We start from the raw sequence: 11,071 nt of genomic DNA, 5'->3' as shown, positions 1-11,071 counted from the left end.
AAAACACACAAACTCATAGTAGAGTCCAGAAAAGTGAATTTTAACTAAAAACTAATAAAAATATACTAAAAACTAACTAGATCATACTAAAAACATACTAAAAACAATGCCAAAAAGTGTACAAACTATCCGCTCATCACAACACCAAACTTAAATTGTTGCTTGTCCCCAAGCAACTGAAAATCAAATAAGATAAAAAGAAGAGAATATGCAATGAACTCCAAAAACATCTATGAAGATCAGTATTAATTAGATGAGCGGGGCTTTTAGCTTTTTGCCTCTGAATAGTTTTGGCATCTCACTTTATCCTTTGGAACTCAGAATGATTGGCTTCTTTAGGAACCCAGAATCCAGATAGTGTTATTGATTCTCCTAGTTAAGTATGATGATTCTTGAACACAGCTACTTTATTGAGTCTTGGCTGTGGCCCAAAGCACTTTGTCTTCCAGTATTACCACCGGATACATACATGCCACAGACACATAATTGGGTGAACCTTTTCAGATTGTGACTCAGCTTTGCTAAAGTCCCCAATTAGAGGTGTCCAGGGTTCTTAAGCACACTCTTATTGCCTTGGATCACAACTTTATTTCATTCTTTTTCTTTCTTTTTCTCTTTTTTTTTCGGTTTTTTTTTTCGCTTGCTTTCTCTTTTTTTTTTTTTGTATTCACTGCTTTTTCTTGCTTCAAGAATCATTTTTATGATTTTTCAGATCCTCAGTAACATGTCTCCTTTCTCATCATTCTTTCAAGAGCCAACATTCATGAACCACAAATTCAAAAGACATATGCACTGTTCAAGCATACATTCAGAGAACAAAAGTGTTGCCACCACATCAAAATAATTAAACTGTTATAAAATTCAAAATTCATGCAATTCTTTTCCTTTTCAATTAAGCACGTTTTTATTTAAGAAAGGTGATGGATTCATAGGACATTCATAACTTTAAGGCATAAACACTAAGACACTAATGATCATAAGACACAAACATGGATAACATAAGCACTAAAATTCGAAAAACAGAAGAATAAAGAACAAGGAAATCAAGGAACGGGTCCACCTTAGTGATGGCGGCTCTTCCTTCCTCTTGAAGGTCCTATGGAGTGCTTAAGCTCCTCAATGTCTCTTCCTTGCCTTTGTTGCTCCTCTCTCATGATTCTTTGATCTTCTCTTATTTCATGGAGGAGAATGGAGTGTTCTTGGTGCTCCACCCTTAGTTGTCCCATGTTGGAACTCAATTCTCCTAGGGAGGTGTTTAGTTGCTCCCAATAGTTTTGTGGAGGAAAGTGCATCCCTTGAGGCATCTCAGGGATCTCATGATGAGAGGGGTCTCTTGTGTGCTCCATCCTTTTCTTGGTGATGGGCTTATCCTCATCAATGGTGATGTCTCCCTCTATGTCAACTCCAACTGAATAACAGAGGTGACAAATGAGGTGAGGAAAGGCTAACCTTGCTAAGGTAGAGGACTTATCCGCCACCTTGTAGAGTTCTTGGGCTATGACCTCATGAACTTCCACTTCTTCTCCAATCATGATGCTATGGATCATGATGGCCCGGTCTAGAGTAACTTCGGACCGGTTGCTAGTGGGAATGATTGAGCGTTGGATAAACTCCAACCATCCTCTAGCCACGGGTTTGAGGTCATGCTTTCTCAATTGAATCGGCTTGCCTCTTGAATCTCTCTTCCATTGTGCGCCCTCTTCACATATGATTGTGAGGACTTGGTCCAACCTTTGATCAAAGTTGACCCTTCTTGTGTAAGGATGTTCATCCCCTTGCATCATAGGCAAGTTGAACGCCACCCTCACACTTTCCGGACTAAAATCCAAGTATTTTCCCCGAACCATAGTAAAATAATTCTTTGGATCCGGGTTCACACTTTGATCATGGTTCTTGGTGATCCATGCATTGGCATAGAACTCTTGAACCATCAAGATTCCGACTTGTTGAATGGGGTTGGTAAGCACTTCCCATCCTCTTCTTCGGATCTCATGGTGGATCTCCGGATATTCACCCTTTTTGAGTGAAAAGGGGACCTCGGGGATCACCTTCTTCAAGGCCACAACTTCATAGAAGTGGTCTTGATGCACCCTTGAGATGAATCTATCCATCTCCCATGACTCGGAGGTGGAAGCTTTTGCTTTCCCTTTCCTCTTTCTAGAGGTTTCTCCGGCCTTGGATGCCATAAATGGTTATGGAAAAACAAAAAAGCAACGCTTTTACCACACCAAACTTAAAATGGTTGCTCGTCCTCGAGCAAAAGAAGAAAGAAGAGAGTAGAAGAAGAAGAAATGAGGAAGAGGGAGATGGTGGTGTATTCGGCCAAAGAGGGGGAGAAGTGTTGTTTAGGTTGTGTGAAAATGAAGGAGTGAAGAAGGGTATTTATAGGAGAGAGGGGAGAGGGGGTTCGGCCATTATGGGTGGGTTTGGGAGGGAAAGTGGTTTGAATTTGAAGGGTGAGGTTGGTGGGGTTTTATGAAGGATGGATGTGAGTGGTGAAGAGAAAGATGGGATTTGATAGGTGAAGGGTTTTTGGGGAAGAGGTGTTGAGGTGATTGGTGAATGGGGGAAGAAGAAAGAGAGTGGTGGTGGGGTCCTGTGGGGTCCACAGATCCTGTGGTGTCAAGGAAAAGTCATCCCTGCACCAAATGGCATCAAAATTCACGTTTTGAGCCATTACTGGCGTTAAATGCCGGGCTGGTGCCCATTCCTGGCGTTTAACGCCAGGTTCTTGCCCTTTTCTGGCGTTTAACGCCAGTCTGGTGCCCCTTTCTGGCGTTAAACGCCCAGAATGGTGCCAGACTGAGCGTTAAACGCCCATCTGCTAGGTTTACTGGCGTTTGAACGCCAGCAGCTTCTTCCTCCAGGGTGTGCTATTTTTCTTCCTGTTTTTCATTCTGTTTTTGCTTTTTCAATTAATTTTGTGACTTCTTATGATCATCAACCTACAAAATAAAATAAAATAACAAAGGAAAATATGTAAAATATAATATTGGGTTGCCTCCCAACAAGCGCTTCTTTAATGTCAGTAGCTTGACAGAGGACTCTCATGGAGCCTCACAGATACTCAGAGCAATGTTGGAACCTGCCAACACCAAACTTAGAGTTTGAATGTGGGGGTTCAACACCAAACTTAGAGTTTGGTTGTGGCTTCCCAACACCAAACTTAGAGTTTGACTGTGGGGGCTCTGTTTGTCTCTGAATTGAGAGAAGCTCTTCATGCTTCCTCTCCATGGTGACAGAGGGATATCCTTGAGCCTTAAACACAAAGGATTCTCCATTCACTTGAATGATCAGTTCACCTCTATCAACATCAATCACAGCCTTTGCTGTGGCTAGGAAAGGTCTGCCAAGGATGATGGTTTCATCCATGCATTTCCTAGTCTCTAGGACTATGAAATCAGTAGGGATGTAATGGTCTTCAATCTTAACCAAAACATTCTCTACAAGTCCATAAGCTTGTTTTCTTGAGTTGTCTGCCATCTCTAGTGAGATTTTTGCAGCTTGTACCTCAAAGAGCCTTAGCTTCTCCATTACTGAGAGAGGCATGAGGTTTACACTTGACCCTAAGTCACACAGAACCTTCTTGAAGGTCATGGTGCCTATGGTTCAAGGTATGGAAAACTTCCCAGGGTCTTGTCTCTTTTGAGGTAATTTCTGCCTAGACAAGTCATCCAGTTCTTTGGTGAGCAAAGGAGGTTCATCCTCCTAAGTCTCATTTCCAAATAACTTGTCATTTAGCTTCATGATTGCTCCAAGGTATTTAGCAACTTGCTCTTCAGTGACATACTCATCCTCTTCAGAGGAAGAATACTCATCAGAGCTCATGAAAGGCAAAAGTAAGTCCAATGGAATCTCTATGGTCTCATTTTGAGTCCCAGATTCCCATGGTTCCTCATTGGGGAACTCATTGGAGGCTAGTGCACGCCCATTGAGGTCTTCCTCAGTGGCGTTCACTTCCTCCCCTTCCTCTCCAAATTCGGCCATATTGATGGCTTTGCACTCTCCTTTTGGATTTTCTTCTGTGTTGCTTGGAAGAGTACTTGGAGGGAGTTCAGTAACTTTCTTGCTCAGCTGTCCCACTTGTCCTTCCAAATTCCTAATGGAAGACCTTGTTTCAGTCATGAAACTTTGAGTGGTTTTGATTAGATCAGAGACCATGGTTGCTAAGTCAGAGGGGTTCTGCTTAGAATTCTCTGTCTGTTGCTGAGAAGATGATGGAAAAGGCTTGCCATTGCTAAACCTGTTTCTTCCACCATTGAGGTCTCTCTTGATTCTTCCATGAGAGATTTGGGTGATTTCTCCATGAAGAATTATAGGTGTTACCATAGGGTTCTCCTAGGTAATTCACCTCTTTCATTGAAGGGTTCTCAGGATCGTAAGCTTCTTCCTCAGATGAAGCATCCTTAGTACTGCCAGGTGCATGTTGCATTCCAGACAGACTTTGAGAAATCAAATTGACTTGTTGAGTCAATATTTTATTCTGAGCCAAAATGGCGTTCAGAGTATCAATCTCAAGAACTCCTTTCTTCTGACTTGTCCCATTGTTCACAGGATTCCTTTCAGAAGTGTACATGAATTGGTTATTTGCAACCATTTCAATGAGCTCTTGAGCTTCTGTAGGCGTCTTCTTCAGATGAAGAGATCCTCCAGCAGAGCTATCCAAGGACATCTTAGATAGTTCAGAGAGACCATCATAGAAAATACCTATGATGCTCCATTCAGAAAGCATGTCAGAAGGACATTTTCTGATCAATTGTTTGTATCTTTCCCAAGCTTCATAGAGGGATTCTCCATCCTTCTGTCTGAAGGTTTGGACTTCCACTCTAAGCTTACTCCATTTTTGTGGTGGAAAGAACTTTGCCAAGAAGGCATTGACTAGCTTTTCCCAAGAGTCCAGGCTTTCTTTAGGTTGAGAGTCCAACCATATTCTAGCTCTGTCTCTTACAGCAAAAGGGAATAGTATCAGTCTATAGACCTCAGGGTCTACCCCATTAGTCTTGACTGTGTCACAGATTTGCAAGAATTCAGCTAAGAACTGATGAGGATCTTCCATTGGAAGTCCATGGAACTTGCAATTCTGTTGCATTAGAGAAACTAATTGAGGTTTAAGCTCAAAGTTGTTTGCTCCAATGGCAGGGATAGAGATGCTTCTCCCATAGAAGTCGGGAGTAGGTGCAGTAAAGTCACCCAGCATCTTCCTTGCATTGTTTGCATTATTGTTGTTTTCGGCTGCCATGTCTTCTTCTTCTTTGAAGAATTCGGTCAGGTCCTCTAAAGAGAGTTGTGCTTTGGCTTCTCTTAGCTTTCTCTTCAAGGTCCTTTCGGGTTCAGGGTCAGCTTCAACAAGAATGCCTTTGTCTCTACTCCTGCTCATATGAAAGAGAAGAGAACAAGAAAATGTGGAATTTTCTATGTCACAGTATAGAGATTCCTTGAGGTGTCAGAGGAAAAGAGAAATAGAAAGAAGAAGAAGAAAAAGAATTCGAACTTTAATTAGATAAGGTTCGAATTGTGCATTGAGAAGGAGTGGTACTCCATAAATAGAAGGATGTGGGAAGAGATGAAGGTAATTTTCGAAAATCAAATTAAAAAAAAAAGATTTTGAAAACATTTTGAAAAACACTTAATTGATTTTCGAAAATAAAAGTGAGAAAGAAATCAAGTGATTTTTGAAAAAAAGATTTTGAAATTAGAAGTTAAAAAGGTTTGATTGAAAAATTATTTTGAAAAAGATGTGGTTAAGAAGATATGATTGGAAAGTTATGCTTTTAAAAAGATGTGATTGAGAAGATATGATTTGAAAACAATTTTAAAAAGATTTGATTTTAAAAAATAATGACTTGCCTAACAAGAAAAGATATGATTCAAACATTAAACCTTTCTCAACAGAAAAGGCAACAAATTTGAGATGTTCAATCAAATCATTAATTGTTAGTAAGTATCTTTGAAAAAGGAAAGAAATTGATTTTGAAAACATTTGATTGAAAAGATTTGATTTGAAAAAGATTTGATTTTGAAAAACTTTGAAAACCTAAAAAAAAATTGATTTGAAAAACAAAATCTTCCCCCCTAGCACCATCCTGGCGTTAAACGCCCAGAATGGTATCTGTTCATACCCTGGGTCAACCTGTCCGACCCGGGATGTTTAGCGACAAGCCGACCGACCTCTTCAGGTCAGACTATCCGACCTCTTCTAGAGCTCGGCTAAATGCCCGACCTCTTCTCAAAGAGCTCGGCTAAATGCCCGACCTCTTCTCAAAGAGCTCGGCCAAATGCCCGACCTCTTCTCAAAGAGCTCGGCCAAATGCCCGACCTCTTCTCAAAGAGCTCGGCTAAATGCCCGACCTCTTCTCAAAGAGCTCGGCCAAATGCCCGACCTCTTCTCAAAGAGCTCGGCCAAATGCCCGACCTCTTCTCAAAGAGCTCGGCCAACTCGCCAAAGGAGCCCAAAGCAGGCCCAAAACGAAGGAACATAGCCCAATCTAAAGGCGGCTAAAGCCCAGAAAGATAAAGGCGGTTCCCTTGAAGATAAGATGACCTCACTTAAAGATAAGATAAGATAACTAACTTATCCTATCCACAGGAGGCCACATCTCACCATTATAAATACACTGGAGCACCCAGGTATAACTCATACTCTGATTCTACATAAAACCTGTTTAATACCCATGCTAACTTAAGCATCGGAGTCTCTTGCAGGTACCCCCCACCCTCCGGTGACGAAGGATCAGCAGTGCAACCAGTCCAACAAGTCGGACACGATAGCTCCGGCCGTCTCCCACCAGCCGGACACGTTAGCACCAACCAGTACAGAAGATCTCGTCCGAGATCGACCTCCAGTTTCAGGTAACCCTCGGAACATTGGCGCCGTTGCCGGGGACCCTGGAAGTCATCCCATCACCATGGCGGACAACCATGACAACGACCATGATTCAGATCTAGAGGATAGAACACCGCACAAAGACGCGGATACTACACCAAAAGATACTCTTCAACCCACCAAAGGCGAGAATTCGCCAAAAGAGGAGGCTATGGAGGCACTTCAAAGATCGCTTAAAGCAACTCGAAAAAAAGGTGGAACATCAACAAGAAGTTGAGAGAGACCTACGAAGGGAAGTTAGGTGATGCCACGAGTTAAAGGACAAGCTCCTAAAACTCGAAGCAGATCTCAAGGCCAAAACAACTCGATCCGGTCACGAAGACAGCCCCTACAAAGATCAAGACCCATTCACCAAAGATATCATGAAAGCTAAAATCCAAAAGGACTTCAAGGCTCCCGACATGATCCCGTACGGCGGCACATTGGATCCAAGCCATCATCTCAGTACCACGGGACAAGGATAAAGAGTCCAAGAAAAGAGAAGATCAATCGGAGAAGATCCCACCACCTCGCCCAATCAAAAGCAAAAAGGAGAAAGAGGTCGGGCGAGTTGAAGGTCCACCTCACACCAAAGAGGTCGGACGAGTTGAAGGTCCACCTCACACGGAAGAGGTCGGGCGAGTTAAGGTCCACCTCACACCAAAGAGGTCGGACAAGTTGAAGGTCCACCTCACACCGAAGAGGTCGGGCGAGTTGAAGGTCCACCTCACACCAAAGAGGTCGGACGAGTTGAAGGTCCACCTCACACGGAAGAGGTCGGGCGAGTTAAGGTCCACCTCACAACAAAGAGGTCGGACAAGTTGAAGGTCCACCTCACACCAAAGAGGTCGGACGAGTTGAAGGTCCACCTCACACGGAAGAGGTCGGGCGAGTTAAGGTCCACCTCACAACAAAGAGGTCGGACAAGTTGAAGGTCCACCTCACACTGAAGATGTCGGGCGAGTTTAAGCTCCACCTCACACCAAAGAGGTCGGACAAGTTAAGGTCCACCTCACAACAAAGAGGTCGGACAAGTTGAAGGTCCACCTCACACTGAAGATGTCGGGCGAGTTTAAGCTCCACCTCACACCAAAGAGGTCGGACAAGTTAAGGTCCACCTCACAACAAAGAGGTCGGACAAGTTGAAGGTCCACCTCACACTGAAGATGTCGGGCGAGTTTAAGCTCCACCTCACACCAAAGAGGTCGGACAAGTTGAAGGTCCACCTCACACCGAAGATGTCGGGCGAATTGAAGGTCCACCTCACACCAAAGAGGTCGGACAAGTTGAAGGTCCACCTCACCACCAAGAGGTCGGACGAGTTGAAGGTCCACCTCATACCAAAGAGGTCGAACGAGTTAAACATCTACCTCACACCAAAGAGGTCGGACGAGTTGAACGTCCACCTCACACCAAGGAGGTCGGACGAGTTGAAAAGGACAACGGAGTACGAACAAGCCTTCCGAGATTTCAAAATTCTTGGGGCAACCACCCATCCTTTCCAGACCACGGGAAAGTGAAGAACTCATTATACCTCGCAGTGGGAAGTCAGGCAATAGCCTCAGCACTAGTCAGAGAAGACGAAAGTGGGAAACAACCCGTCTACTTCATCAGCAAAGCTTTACAAGGGACCGAACTAACCTATCAACAGATAGAAAAAGTTCGCCTACACCCTCATACTCACCTCTCGACGACTCCACCCATACTTTCAAGCTCACACTATCAGAGTTCCAACCAACTAGCCAACCAAGGGGCAATAACAGAAGCCTCATCCGAGCTACATTACAAGACCACAACAAATCGGTCTCGAAGGCGGTATAAGGGATGTACTCAGGGTCAGCCACAGTAACACGCATTTAAACTATGAAATCCAGCTAATCAGACACGCTGTCCGGGATCTTAGTAGACATCTCAAAGACATAGGTCGACTATGGAATTACTACCAAACAACTCGGGCAAATAAGGAAACAACTCGGACAATAACAGTAAAACATAAAGTGACAGACGCGGCAGTAAAAGGGAAACCCCAGGACTCACACAAAAGTCCAAGGGCACCCTTTGGAGGCAACAACAGAGCAAAAACCCAAATACAAAAGTCAAAGCTTTACATCAAAAAGCATGCCAACTTCCACATTGCCCCACCAGAGGAGCTCATCAGTGTAACATCACCTTGGCCGTTCACAAAGAGGGGACTCGACTTCCTCGGACTATTTTTCCAAGGATCGGGACAAGTCAAGTTCCTCATTGTAGGGGTGGATTACTTCACAAAATGGATTGAGGCAGAGCCCCTAGCTAATGCCACTGCCCAAAGAAGTCAGAAATTCTTGTACAAGAACATTATTACAGGGTTTGGGGTTTCTTACTCCATCACCACAAACAATGACATTCAATTCACGGACACAGGTTTCAAGAAAAGAATGGCTAACTTGAAAATAAAGCACCAATTCACATCCGAAGAGCTCCCACAAGTCCTATGGGCATATCGGACAACTCCACACTTCACCACGGGGGAATCACCCTTCCGATTGATTTACGAAATGGAGGCAATGATCCCAGTAGAGATCGAAGAAGGATCCCCCAAGAATGATCTTCTACAATGAAGAGGTCAACTCCCAAATCCAAAGGAAAGAACTCAACCTACTTCCAAGAGTCCGAGAGAGAGCTCCGATCAAGGAAGAGGCGTTAAAACGTCGAATGGCCTCAAAGATACAATCAGAAGGTAGTACAGCGAAGCTTTGCCAACAACAACCTTATCCTAATCCGAAATGATATCGGAACAACTCGACCTGGAGAAGGAAAGCTAGCACCCAACTGGAAAGGACCAAGTTGTTTAGAAGAACTGGGGAAAGGTTGCTACAGACTGCCCGAACTTGAAGGGCAAGAGCTACCAAGGTCATGGCATGCCTGCAATCTAAAAAGGGCGCCAGGCCGAGATCCAAAAAGATTGCCCGACCTAGAAAGGTAAGTACTAACATGTACACACTCTTATCTTTATATTATTGTTTAAAAGATTGCAGATTCCCTAAAAAGTTTCCTACCAAGACGCCCGACTACGGCAGGTCGGCAAGGTGAAACACCAAAATCATCGCCCGATCACGACAAAATCGGCAAAGATGAACACAGAATAATGTAAGAAGTTATAAAAGTAATCCCTGAAAGAGATCTGACAAAGGTCCAAGAAAGAGGATTACAAAAATAACTTGGAGAAGGGACTGACGTAAAGAAGTCGTCCCATAAACAAAAAGTTATAAAAAGTAATCCCTGAAAGAGACCTGGCAAAGGTCCAAGAAAGAGGGTTACGAAATAACTTAGAAGAGATCGACATAAAGAAGTCGGTCTCCTACAACAGACAAGTTATAAAAGTAATCCCTGAAGGAGATCTGACAAAGGTCCAAGAAAGAGGATTACAAAAATAACTTGGAGAAGGGACTGACGTAAAGAAGTCGTCCCATAAACAAAAAGTTATAAAAAGTAATCCCTGAAAGAGACCTGGCAAAGGTCCAAGAAAGAGGGTTACGAAATAACTTAGAAGAGATCGACATAAAGAAGTCGGTCTCCTACAACGGACAAGTTATAAAAGTAATCCCTGAAAGAGATCTGACAAAGGTCCAAGAAAGAGGATTACAAAAATAACTTGGAGAAGGGACTGACGTAAAGAAGTCGTCCCATAAACAAAAAGTTATAAAAAGTAATCCCTGAAAGAGACCTGACAGAGGTCCAATAAAGAGGATTACTAGAAATAACTTAGAAGCGACAACAAGAAAAAGTCGGACCAAACAAAAGCTACAGCTTGGACCGACAGGAAGAAGTCGGACCAACGAAAACCACAGCTTGGACCGACAAGAAGTCGGACCAACGAAAGCTACAGCTCGTCGACACGAGAAATTGGACCAACGAAAAGCGTGCGCTAAAAGGGACATAGCTTTGCCCAAAAAGCCACGGCTCCGTGACAAGGCTATCAAAATTGTTCAGACCAACTAAAAAGGTTCTACCAAAGAACACTAAAAAATCGTCGGACAAGTTAGCCCCAAGGACCACCTCAACCAAGCAGGAAGTGGACGAAACCGGCAGTGATCAAAAGAGGTCGGACAACAAAATACCGACACTCTACAAAGATCCACAAAGGGGACAAAGACATCTCGCAATGGCCAGAGGAATGCCAGGAATGCTTTGCTAAAAGGTACGAAGTCTTGAAAAAAGACACTACTT

General features: G+C 43.5%; 1 non-coding gene across 1 annotated transcript; it reads left to right on the top strand.

Moving 5' to 3' along the window:
* Positions 1 to 4,726: 4,726 nt before the first annotated feature.
* Positions 4,727 to 4,834, top strand: LOC130959567 (small nucleolar RNA R71). The gene has a single exon (XR_009078640.1). It is a non-coding gene; the product is annotated as a small nucleolar RNA R71 (small nucleolar RNA).
* The last annotated feature ends 6,237 nt before the right edge of the window (positions 4,835 to 11,071 follow it).

Source organism: Arachis stenosperma, chromosome 10 (genome assembly GCF_014773155.1).
Source record: "Arachis stenosperma cultivar V10309 chromosome 10, arast.V10309.gnm1.PFL2, whole genome shotgun sequence".
Classification (NCBI taxonomy): Eukaryota; Viridiplantae; Streptophyta; class Magnoliopsida; order Fabales; family Fabaceae; genus Arachis; species Arachis stenosperma.
Note: the sequence above shows the minus strand (reverse complement) of the source record. Positions and strands in the feature narration are given on the sequence as shown.